This window comes from Cnephaeus nilssonii (assembly GCF_951640355.1).
Source record: "Cnephaeus nilssonii genome assembly, chromosome: 5".
Lineage (NCBI taxonomy): Eukaryota > Metazoa > Chordata > Mammalia > Chiroptera > Vespertilionidae > Cnephaeus > Cnephaeus nilssonii.
The window spans coordinates 71,805,098-71,817,596 of NC_137076.1; positions in this window are offsets into that span (position 1 = coordinate 71,805,098).

The window sequence follows — 12,499 nt, forward strand, 5'->3', positions numbered from 1 at the left end:
GGGAGACAAACCGTTCCGATGACCCCGGGCTGAGCCACACCTGGGTGCTGGGGGATGGCGGCAGAGGCAGGTCCCTCCCGCTGGGACAGTCCATCCAGGCATCCAAAAGCCTGGTAGCAGAGGCCCGATAAACGGCTCAGCCTGCCGCACAGAAGCCAAGAGGACTCGTGAATGGAGAGCACAGGCCAGTAGTTGGTGAGCGAGGCCCAGGGGCTGACGCCGGGGCTGGAGGAGCCGCTGCCGGGCCAAACCTCCCAGGTTCCTGTGTTTATGCCTTTGTAAAGTCCCAGCTGAAAATGCACACCCCTCCCCGCCAGAAGGTCACTGCTCACCTGCCCTCGGGAATCTGGCCTGCTGCCCAGGAAGAGGCCAGGGATCCTTGCAGCATGGCTTCTAATTGTGAAAAGCTGGAAGCCACCCAACTGCTCCTCAGGGACATGGGTGGCTAACACACGGGCTTGGGCTGGGAGGGAGACCCACGCAGATCTGCGCACACCGAGTGTGTGCACATTGAGTGCAGAAAGCAAGGAGCCGGATGATACTGTTTAAGAAAGAAAAGAGAAATCCACTAAAGAAGGCCCCTTTTTAAAAATATATTTTTTTATTGATTTCAGAAAGGAAGGGGAAGGGAGAGAGAGAGAGAAACATCAATGATGAGAGAGAATCATTGATTGGCTGCCTCTTGCACACCCCCTACTGGGGATGGAGCCCGCAACCCGGGCATGTGCCCTTGACCGGAATCGAACCCAGGACCCTTCAGTCCGCAGGCTGACACTCTATCCACTGAACCAAACCAGCTAGGGCTAAAGAATGCCTCTTTTGCCCTGGCTGAGTGGTTCCATTGGTTGGAGCATCGTCCTGTACACCAAAAGGTTTGGGTTCCATTCCTGGTCAGGGCACATACCTAGGCTGCAGGGTCAAGCCACAGTTGGGGTACGTAGGGAAAGCAACCAATCGATGTTTCTCTCTCTTCCTCTCTCTCTAAAATCAATAAAAATAAAAACACTATCCTTGGCTGAGGATTTTTTTTTAAAGAGTGCCTCTCTTAAGGTCTATTTATATATTTGTAAAATCAAGGAGAAAAAATGGTAATAGCAGTTACCTCTGGGGAAGGGGAAGAAGGGGTGGCGTTGGGGCTTGTGGTCACAGGGGGCGGCACCTGGAATGTTCTAATTTTTTCAAAAGGAGAACAGATCCTTGTGTGACGTGTAATTTATCATAACTGAAGAAAGGCGGAGAATTCCAACAGCTGGGCCACGTGCCCCCCAGCGCCAGCCTTGCTCCCCGCCCCCCGCCTGTCTCCCCGCCCCGAAGGCCTTCATTCAGCCCCTCTCTCCGCAGGCCCCAGAGCTGGAGCTGTTAGATCTTCCATTTAAAACTCCTCATCCAGGCCTCGCTGGGGAGTTCCTTATTCCCTCCGATGTGACTGTCTGTCACCAATAATAGTCTTTTTCGATTTCATTTCCTTCGGCGCCTGCCAGCCACTCTGAGCGCCTCCTTCCCATCCCTGCTGCACCCCCAGCCCCAAGTCAGGAGTAAAAAAAAAAAAAACACACATTTTTGCCTTTACTATGATGTATGTGATCCCATAAAATAGTGAAACAGATATGAAAGGTTGAGAGAAGGTAGATAAATGGCTCCTATTATTCTACCAATCAAATGAAATACCTCTCCACGTCCTCATTTGAATGATAATAAAACTCAGAGAGGCTGCTGGTTCGCTGTTGTCATCGCTGGCAGCCGCTTCCGCCCAGAGCCACAGGCCAAGGTAACCTTGGGGTGTCCTCCGCAGCTGGCAGGGGCCTGCAGCCCCCATCTCCTCACCTCTCCCCGCTCCCAAGGTTCCCTCTCCTCCCACCCCTTTCCTCCGGTTCCTGCCTGGCCACCCCCACCCCAGCTGACCCACCAGACAGTTCTGTGCCTGCCTACCAGCACCCAGCTCCCTGCAAGACCCTGGGAAAGAGGCAGTGTCCCCAAATCAAAGGCCAGCCCTCTCCCCTGAATGCCCCCCCTCTCTGCCACAGCCTCGCACCCCTCCTCAGCCGAAAGCCCCACCTCCTGTCTGGGCTGACCCCTACCTGGGCCTCCCCATGGCACTGGCCACATGCCTCAGCGACAGGGCTGCAACCCGTGTCTGGCGCGGTCTCTGGAACAGGGCACGCCCCTCTCCACTACCTGACCGTGAATCTCGGAAGGCAGGAGCCTCGGGGGAGGACTTGGCAGCAGCCTCGGAGCCGCAGCGCGTGCGGAGTCTCACTCGTTGAGCCTGCATGCACCGCACGCACCTGGAGCCCCGCCTGGGTTCCCGTGCTGCGTCAGCGAAAGGACAGGCGGGAAGCCCTTCCCAAGGGCAGCCACTCCTGGGTGCGGGGTGCAGGGGAGGCACCCCTCTTCTGAGCCTTCTGTGCTCACAGTTCGGTTTCCTGTCGATCTGCGGGGCCTTCTGTGAGTCCCTGACTGACAACAGGAAGCACCTATGGCCTTTTCCTTCCCTGCTTTTCCCCACTTTTTGAGGGCACAGCACCGAGGCCTCACCCCAGCATCACAGGCCGTCCCGGGGGCTGTCCATCGTGAGACCGTGTGCGGGAGAGGGCGGCGGGGGGCGGGGGGGGGGGGGCACTGACTCAGCTGGTGAAGCCAGGCGGGCTCCTCTCCGTGGTTCTGACTCTTCAGCAGAATTTTCCAACCTGACGACCACCCCCTGAAGAGACTTTGCGTTGAGGTCTCCCTGCTTACACCCCCAGTGCTGTCCTGATTTCTGCCCTTTCCTCCCAGTAAACGCCCCTTGCTTACGGCCGCCCAGGGCCGTTTCTGGCACAGGACTGACCACGGTCTGGACAATGCCCCTCGTTGGCCGCCAAGGCAGTGGGACTTGCTCTGTCATCTTGCCCAACGGTGACATCTCACTGTCTGACCCTCTCCCAACAGGGCAGGCCCATCGAGCTGGCTCCTCCACCCGTCTCCCCAGCACAGGGAGGCCACCTGCCCACAGGAGACAGTGAATGAAACGGGACGAAGGGTGCCCATCTCACAGACCAGGAAGGTGAGCCCCAGAGGGCGAGCAACAAGTCAGGACCCAAACCTGAGTCTTCTCTCCCTAAGCCTGAGTCTCTTCCTCTGCTCCGGCTGCTCCTAAACCCCAGGCTCTCCCTCTCCTGGTTTCCGCACGCCAAGGACAGTCCACAGGACGAGTCTCCTGAGAGACAGGCGAGCTGAGGCCCCCAGCCGCAGGCAGGGGAACAGTGAGCTTGGTGCAGGGTAACAGGCTGTGAGCAACAGAAAGCTCCGGGGTGCGCTGGAAGGCTGTCGGGCAGCCCCCCGAGTAACAGCAGGCGGAACGTCCAGGCAAGAGCTGCTCAGAGCCTGCTCCGGCCACTGCTCAGCCTTGTGTCAGGCCGCCCTCTACCTGGGCTCAAAGCCGTGGGACCAGAGATGGACCTGGGATCCGCCTTTCGCCAGAATCAGGCCTTGGTAGACAGTCCCCAGGCGGCTGCAGCTGGTGGAGGAGGAGGAGCCCGAAGAGAAAAACTTGTTACCTCCAGCACGGGGCGTGGATGCGGGCAGCGTAGCCCCACAAGCTGACAAGCCAGGCCCTGGCTCGGTCACTCCTGGCTCCAGCCCAGCTCAGCCTCCCTTGGGCCTGGTCCCATTGCTCAGGCCTGCAGCAGGGCTAGGCTCTCAGGCTTGGAGACCCCAGGGCTCCTCGGAGGGGACTGTAACCGCACTCCACGCAGCTGGGGAGCCCGAGGCCCGGGGAGACGGTGACAGCGCCCAGGTCCTTCCCACCCCGGCACTGGGCCGGGCCTGGCTGGGACCCGCCAGGGAAGAGGCAGCACACAGGGTGGGAGCCGGGAGCCGCGGGACCCCGGGCAGGCCACCACAGCCCTGCGCCCCATCTCCTGATGGAAAAGAACGCTGCTTCGCCTGGCAGTGGTGAGGATTTAACCTACATGTTGGCTCATATGAAAATACTTGGAAGGAAATAAAAACATATGTCCACATAAAGACTTGTATACGGAAGTTCATAGCAGCTTTCTTCACAGTCGCCAAACACTGGACACCACCCACTGGAACGAGGAAAGGCACGGGTGTGCCCACACGACGGACACGGCTCAGCAGTCAAAGGGACGGACACAGGATACACCCCCCGACGTGGGTGAATCTCAAAAGCGTGATGCCGCGTGGCAGAGCCGGCCTCAGGGGCTGCCTGTGCGGCTTCCACAGGGGCCTCGCGCTCACGCGGTGGCCGCTGCTCTGCAAAGTCCCTGCAGACGTGAAGCTGCGAGCAGTGAGCGCTGCTCCTGAGGAGGGCGGCGGGCGTCTGAGAGCCCCTGGTCACAGCGTCGTCATCAGCTGGTCAGCACGTCACTGTGCTGTGTGTGTGTTTCTCTTTAAAGACACGCTGTTTAATACGCACCGTTGGTTCATTAACATTGAACTCAGGGCCAGCAGCACTGCAAGTCGTGTCTGAACGAAGTTCATCTAACAGTCGTATGACCTCCCTGAGGCACAGCACGGCCTTCTCGCTCTAAGAAACACTAGAGGGCACTTCCACACCACACCTGAGGGCCAATCGAAACAGCAAAACCACAACAAAAAAACACAAAAAAAACTCCACAAAAGTGTGAAAGCCATGGCACTGACTGGACGGCAGAAAGGACACGTGTGCCGTGTGAGCGCTGGCCAGGAAGGCGGAGCGTGGCCTCGTTCCCCCTCCGCTGGAAGCGTGTGCATCAGGCATCTAAATGTCTCACCGCTCTGCCCATGTCCACCAATGACCACAAAGGCACCGTGAGGGTTGATTTGGGGGTTACAGTAAATTTTAGCAGGTAAGTAAGTTCACAGACGTGGGAAAAAATCTAACTCGCAGCGACAGGAAGCATCACAGGTGGGGGGTGGGGGCAGGGGTCGACGAGGAAGGACCCCAAGCTACCTTCTGGGTGAGGGAATGGTTCCCTATCTTGATTGCGGTGGGGGTTATGCAGGGGAATAAACTTGGAAGACTTATTGAAATATACACTTGAAATGGGAACAGTTTATTGTTTGTAAATTACACCTCAATGAACTTGACGTTACAAAAACAACTTAGCGTGATGTCTGATCGTCTGGCTTTCTCCTTGGGATCTTGGGCAGCCCCCTTGGGAGGGTCGTCAAGGACAAAGGAAGAGGCAAGCATGCCTACATGGGCTTCATTCGGAAGCTATTTTCTCCCCAGCCCCGGCCCCCTGAGACAGCATGTATGACCCGGATCTTCAGCTTCTCCCACCCAGACATACTCATTCCCACTGTGTCAGTCAGAACTCTTTTGGTTGTAGATAAAAGAAACCCAACTTGGACAAGATTAGACAAAAGGGGGGGGGGGGGAGGAGAGGGTTATTTGCTCCTGTCCTTGGAAAGAGCGGGAAAACTCTGCAGCAGACAGGACTAGATCAAGGGCTCAAGTGTGGTCACCAGGCTAAGGCGGGTCCCCCTCTCCTGACCCGATTTCTTCGTGTCACCTCCACTCTGGGACTGTGGGCAGGAAGGTCTCCCAGGAGAGGGAGCTTTTCTGTTTCAGCAGAGACTCAGCAGCAGCCATCCTTTGCCCAATTCTCCGCGGCCACGGGGATGGAACATGCTGACTGCTAAAGCCTGGGTCCTGTTTCCACTCCCCTTGAGGAACATGGACCAGGGATGGGCGGGATTTCTCCCTAAAAGGAAACCCAGGTGCCATTTCCAGAAGTTGGAGGAAGAGATGGGGGCCAGGCAGACACAGTTGCCTTGAGCCAGAGCTACTTTTCCTGGGCATGTCATAGACCCATCAAGAACCCGAACCTCGCAGGCGATAGATGGGAAGTGGAAATTAAACCCAATATTCTAGAACCCCATGGAAAGCAGCGGGATATTCTGACTCTAGGTGTCCCAAGAGGAAGAGTAGAAAGATTTCCTGGGGCCCAGGCCTCTGACTCCTGCAGCTCCCACAGGTTAGAAGACGCCGCCCAGACGCTTTCTGCTCCTGGTACAGAATCCAGCGGCCGTCTACTCCTCCTGCCCCTGGGATTCCACTGACCTAACACCTTATCCCTGTTTCTAGACCAACACCAATTATTTTGAAAACTGAGTCTTTCACCCTGACCGGTTTGACTCAGTGGATAGAGCGTAGGCCTGCAGACTGAAGGGTCCCAGGTTCAATTCCAGTCAAGGGCATGTACCTTGGTTGTGGGCACATCCCCAGTAGGGAGTGTGCAGGAGGCAGCTTCTTGATGTTTCTCTCCCATCAATGTTTCTGACTCTATCCCTCTCCCTTCCTCTCTGTAAAAAATCAATAAAATATATTTTTTAAAAAACTGAGTCTTTCCCTGGCATCCCAAGAGCTCGCTCATTCAGTTCTGGTCTTAGGGAAATGTTGTGCTTCGATCTTTTTGGCAGGACCATGATCATGAAATCTCTTGAGAGCAATGAATTTTCTCAGACTTTGGCTTTTAGAGGATCTGTTCTATTCCCCACCCCTTTCAAGAACTTGAGGACACACTGAATTGTCCTTCAATTTAATCAACGTTTGTGAGGCATCCGCTTAATTGGAAAAAGATAAAGGGATGGTCCCTGCCCCGTCTCTTTCTTTCTAACCTTTATCCTCCATGCTTACCATCTTGTGTTTTCACATTGGCTGGGCGCACGTATAATGCCAATGGCAGCACTGACCCTCAGCATCCTTGTCCTACTTCTGCTACTGTTTCAACATTCAGTGTAATGTTTGTTCTATGTTGTTATCAGGTTAAAGAAATTCCCTTTTGTTTCTCGTTGTTAAGAAATTGTTATTTTTTTTTTGTCATGTTAATCCTCACCCGAGGATATTTTCCATTGATTTTCTAGAGAGAGTAAAAGGAAGGGGGAGAGACAGAGAGAGAGAAACATCGATGTGAGAGAAACACATCTATTGGTTGCCTCCCACACACCCCAACCAGGGCCAGGGATCGAGCCCTTGACCGAATCGAACCTTCGTCCCTTCAGTCCGCGGGCCGACACTATCCACTGAGCCAAACCGGCTAGGGCAGAAATTGTGATTTTTTTTAAATCATAAGTTGTTGAAATTTATCAAATGCTCTTTCAAGGCCATATTTTACTGGGATCTGTAATCCAAAAGCTATACTACATTGAGCTAGAGTAAAGGGAATGCAGGAGCCTAGGAGGAGGGGGCAAGGAGGACCAGGGTCAGCGAGGGAATTAAGGAACATTTAAGTAGGTTCTTAAGCAACTGACCAGTATCAGTGAGGGGGTGGCAGTGTGCATTGGGGGACAAACTATGCAAGGATATGGGGGCAGGAACCTGCCCTCAGAGAACGGGGGTGGGTCTGATGCGGTTCTTACACGTGAGACCCTCTCTCCTGGCTTGCAAACACCTGCCCCCTGTGGGTCCAGGACACACCTCCGCCCTGCAGGAATGATAACTTGGGCATTTGACAGGAAGTCCACGCTTACAGCAAAAATCAAGAGAAGAGCTGAGATTACCTTCGAAAATTGCTTAAATTGTCCATAAAAACACACGTGGGTTTTATGTTTCAAACCCTGTACGCATTCTAGAGCGCGCCCCCTTGCCTACAGGCTGATCCAGCCCGCCTTCGGATTGAGCTTTATTACCCTGTGGCACTCACCCATAGATGTTAGCAGCTGGGAAGACCACCGGAGCTGTGTGTCACGTCCGTCACTGTGTCATGCCTGCAGCAGGGGCGAATGCCTTCTCCCAGGACGGCCAGGAAGTCCTCTGTGTCTCCTCTCAGTCAGGCGGAGGCTGGCTCAGACACCCCTGGGACACCCCCTCCCAAATCTGCAGGCACAGCGACCAGGGGTCTCCCCGCCTGGCTCCTCCGGCGTCCTCCAGCCCAGCTGATCCAGGCAGGACCTTACTCCTGTCTTTGTATATGGCCGACACCACCGCAGGAAAGGTGTCCTGTCCACTATGACCCCCCCCCTGACCTTGGCTTCTGGCCTAAACCATGACCCTTCTTGCTTTACTGCCACTGAGTTCTCAGTTCATCTCCTCCTTATGGGCCACCATCCAGCCACACAGGCCCCTTCCTTTGTCCTCAAACGCCCCAAGCTCATTCCCGCCTCAGGGCCTTTGCACTGCCTGTTCCCTTTTCCTGACATGCTTTTCTCTCTGGCTGTTCAGGTCTCAGCTCACATGGTGCCTCCTCAGAGCGGCCTCCCAGGTCCCCTCCTGAGCACCACCTCCATTCAGGCGCTCCCTAGCACATAACCCTGTTCGTTTGGTCCTGAGCATTTCTCCTCTTATTCCATCTTCAGTGTCTACTTTCCTAGTTGCTGACTAGCTCTCTGCACCCGGGGAAGACGGTCTTCACTGTCTTGGTTGCCTTAGAGCTGGCTACCCAGTGCCTGGCGCACAGAACGCACTGAAGTATTTGTTGACTGGCTCTCGGACGAAATCCTTGTTTCTGACCAGCCCTGGGGCTGCTTGATGCAGCTTTGGAATGTGTGCCTTGCTCCCCACATCGGACTAATTGGGGACACTGCCTGCCTTACTTGCCTGGGGGGCCCAACACTCCTGGGGTGCCATCCTTGAACACCTCCTAGACTGGCCCCTGCCACTGCCCCAGTGGGCAGCTGAATTCCAGAGCCCCTCTGCCCACCTGCATACCTGCCCTGCCCCAGGGCCCAGGGTGGGAGCCAATGGCAGCCGGGGGGGGGGGGGGGGGGGCGGGGCAGAGGCAACTGCCGACTCCCCGGCTGAACCATGGGCCTGCGAGGCGCATCACCGCCGCCCACCCACCTCTCTGCCCCGCGCAGGCCCCGGAGGAGCATCCCTTGGCGGCGGCACCTCCCGCCACATTCATCCCCATTAGCTGCTGTCCACAGTGGGCGAACGGGAGATCAATTACCAGTGCTGGCCACTGAACCGTGCTAATGAGGATGTACGCTTGCCTGGCTGGTGGCAGGAATGGGTGGGAGGGCAGGGGAGCCAGAGGGGCGAAGAGGTGTGATGGGGGCTACCTCTCCAAAGGCCTGAGGGGCAGGCCCCCTTCGGGGACCCTGGAAGATGCCGCCCTAGGGAGCAGAGACCCACCAGGAACACGGGTTTACCTCAAGCTGTGCTTGGAAGCAGAGGAAACAGCCTGATGGGCTCAGGGACTCAGGGAGCAGGGGTAACACCGAAGAGGAGCATCTTCAGGCCTAGACCCCACCCACCGCCTCCCAGCCCTTTGAGCCTTTGCTCTCCCCTCTGCCGAGAATGCTCTCCCTGGGTCTACCCCACACCCCAAGGGTCTGATGCCTTCACTCCACTCTCATCCAGACAGAAAATCCGCCCAGAGCCATGGCGCCCGGCCCCAGGGCACCTCACTCTGCGTGGTTCTGATTACACCAAGTGGCACTGATTTGTATGGAAAGATGCCCAAGCTCTCTCATAGGAGCAACGCAAAGGAAAACAGGGGGGGCGGTATCTCCTCTATCAGATTGGCAGGTGCACCTCAGTAAGTGGACTTGACCTCTTCAAAGGGCAACTTGGTAATGGCTATGGACATTTAAAATGCGCGTGCCCTTTAGCCCGGCCATCCACTCCAAGCATTTATCCTCCAAAGATAAAAGTACAAGGGTGCTCGCTGCCTGCAAACACCCTGCACATCCAGGGGCCACGAGCATCGATCAGGCCCCGCCACGCAGGCCGCATCCCAGGCCCCCTCGCCTGCCCAGTGAGGTAAGCGGAGCGCCCATCGCCCAGCTGTTCAGGGGCGTAGATCAGTGAACAAATAATGTGCTTAGAGGAGCACCCCGCACCTAGTAAGTATGAGTTCTTGCTGTTACTGCCGGTTTGCTCTAGTTGAAAAGAATTGGGTGCATCTATACATACTGATATGCAATTATCTCCCAGGAATGCCGGCCGGTGAGAAATGCAGACAGAAGAGCGTGCAGGGGCCGGGCGGAGTGTGGCCTGGGCTCTGGCTCGCTGTTTCTGGAGGAGCGCTGCTGGGGACGCACAGGCATCTCCGGGAGGGGCGGCCGGACAGCACCGCCTGGGGAGACAGGGCCGAGAGGGGGTTTGTACATACCTTCCATGCAGTTTGCAGTTTGTAACCACATGCCTGCACCACCTATTCACACAAACCCATCACTTGTACAGACTGATGATTCACCTGCCAGCGCCTCCCACTGACCGTCAACCCCCTGAGGACAGGAACCCCGCCGGAGCCGCTGCTAAACTCCCCGTGCCCAGCGCGGCCTGGCACACGGATGTACAGGCAAATGTTGGCTGATGGGATCCCACGTGGCCCCCCTGCCAGGACCCCTCTCTCCAGTCACAATTCCCAGGAGACTCCCACAGAGTGGGGGTGGGGCGTGTGGGGCAGCCTGGAGAAGGTCTGGCCGGGGCAGGAGGCAGGCCTAGAGAGCTATTTCCCAGACATGATCATCCGCACAAGCAGGACCCAGGTGTTCAGGTGCATCCAGGCCTCCGGGCGTCTAAGGAGCCTTCAGTCAAGGGCTAGACCCTCGGGCCACAGCGGACGCCCCTCTCTATGCAGGTGCTCACGTCCCCATCTGCCTATGGGGCTGCACGGGACCAGGAGGCATCACCGTGGCAACAGCCTTGGCAGTGCCAGGGGCTAATTGTGTGGATTTTACACCTCTGATGGGCTGAGTTCCAGGCCTCTGGTGGGCAGGGGCCTCAAACTGATGCCAGGGCTGAGGAGCAAAGTGAGGAGCAGACCCAGGAAGGGACCTGCAGGGGCCCCCTCTGCCATTAGCCCCAACTTGAGGCCAGCCCCCGCCCTCCTCCCCACCCCCCGTAGCCCTCCTCCTTCTGCACAGCAAAGCAATGGCTGCTCCCCCGGAACCCCAGGAGAGAGGGCTGGGCGCTGCCTCTAACCAGAGCCTGGGGTGGAAAGAGCCCACAGCAGGAACGACTTGACTGTCCACCACCCACAGGTGAGGTGGAGAAGCAGAGAAACGCCCGCAGTCACCTACTGAGCGGCTTCAGCCCAGACGTGACGAGGGGGCAGAAACGCAAGTCTCGGCGAGATGGGGAGTCACCTGCCACTCGGAACACACACAGAACGGCACTGAGCGTCCGTCTTCGGTGGGCACATGACATGCATACAAAAATGGAGAAGATCCAAAAGCTATGGTGACACCCGGGAGGGCAGGGAAGGGGAACAGATGGGGTGGTAAGGGGGCCTGCGTCTCTCCCATTTTTAATATGGGTTGGGTTCCTATTTTACCCGTGCCCTCAACATAATTTTAAAAGCCCCATTTACTACTGAGGCCTGCCCCGCCCCCACATCACCGGCCATGCTCGCTCTGCTATCTCCATGGCGCTCACACTCTCTCCCGGGTGAGTGACTCATCACAAGATTCACTGGTGTTGGGGGCGGGGGGTGGGGGGGCCATGGGGGGATAAGGACACATATGTAATACCTTAATCAATAAAGAAAAAAATATCTTATAAGTGATAAAGTTCACCAGCTAAAAGCATTTGTAGGTCTTTGCCATTAGAAGAAGCTTACTAAACTCTAAAAAAAAAAAAAAAGATTCACTGGTGGTGTCTCCCTTCCTAGGTTGGGGGCCAGCAACCCCAGACCGAGAGGTGAATCCCGCCCACTGCCTGTTTTTATGTAGCTCAAGGGCTAAGGATGGTTTTCTGTTTGGTTTTGGTTTTGGTTTTTATTTTTGTTTTTTTGTTGTGGTGGTTAATCCTCACCCAAGGATATTTTTTCCATTGATCTTTAGAGAGAGTGGAAGGGAGGGAGTGGGAGAGAGAGAAACATCAACGTCAGAGAGACACACGATCTCCGGCCAGGGCCAGGGATTGAACCTGTGACCCTTGGGTGCCCTGGCCAACGCTCTAACCACTGAGCACGCTGGTCAGGGCGATTTGGGGTTTTTAACCGTTGAAAAATCAAGAGGTATAATATTTTGTGACACTTGAACATTATATGGCATTCTAATATTAGTGCCCCGAGAATTTTATTGGAACACTGCCACGCCCATTTGTCTTGAGAGCGGCTTTCTGCCGTAAAGGCAGAGCTGAGGGGCCCGGACGCCTAAAATATTTCCTCTTTGTCCTTTGCAGACAAAGGCTGCTGACCCCAGTCTGGACTGTGAGCACCATGGGATGGGTCTTCTTTTATTCTCCTTTGGACCCCAAGTGCCTACAGCAGTGTCTGGCACACAGTAGGTGCTCCGTAAGCCTGGCTGAAGGGGTGAAGGGAGTGTCGGTGGTGGAGCATGTTGCTTCAGCCTCCTAGGGAAAGGGAGCCCCCGCTCCGTCTGGCAGACACCACCACCGGTGGGAGCCCGAAGGAGGGCCCACGTCTTCCCGAGCCCTGGGCGAGGCGGGGGACGTGGGGGCAGCGCTGTTTGTCCCTGGGGTGGACAATGCAGAGGGTGGCAAGGCCTGGATTTGGCAATAGGGTGGACACCAGGTCTCTGAAAAGGCGGTATGGCCTTAGTCACAGAGGCTCCCTCAGTGACCTCTGCACGCGCAGCCCTGCCTGCCCTGGGGTCCCGC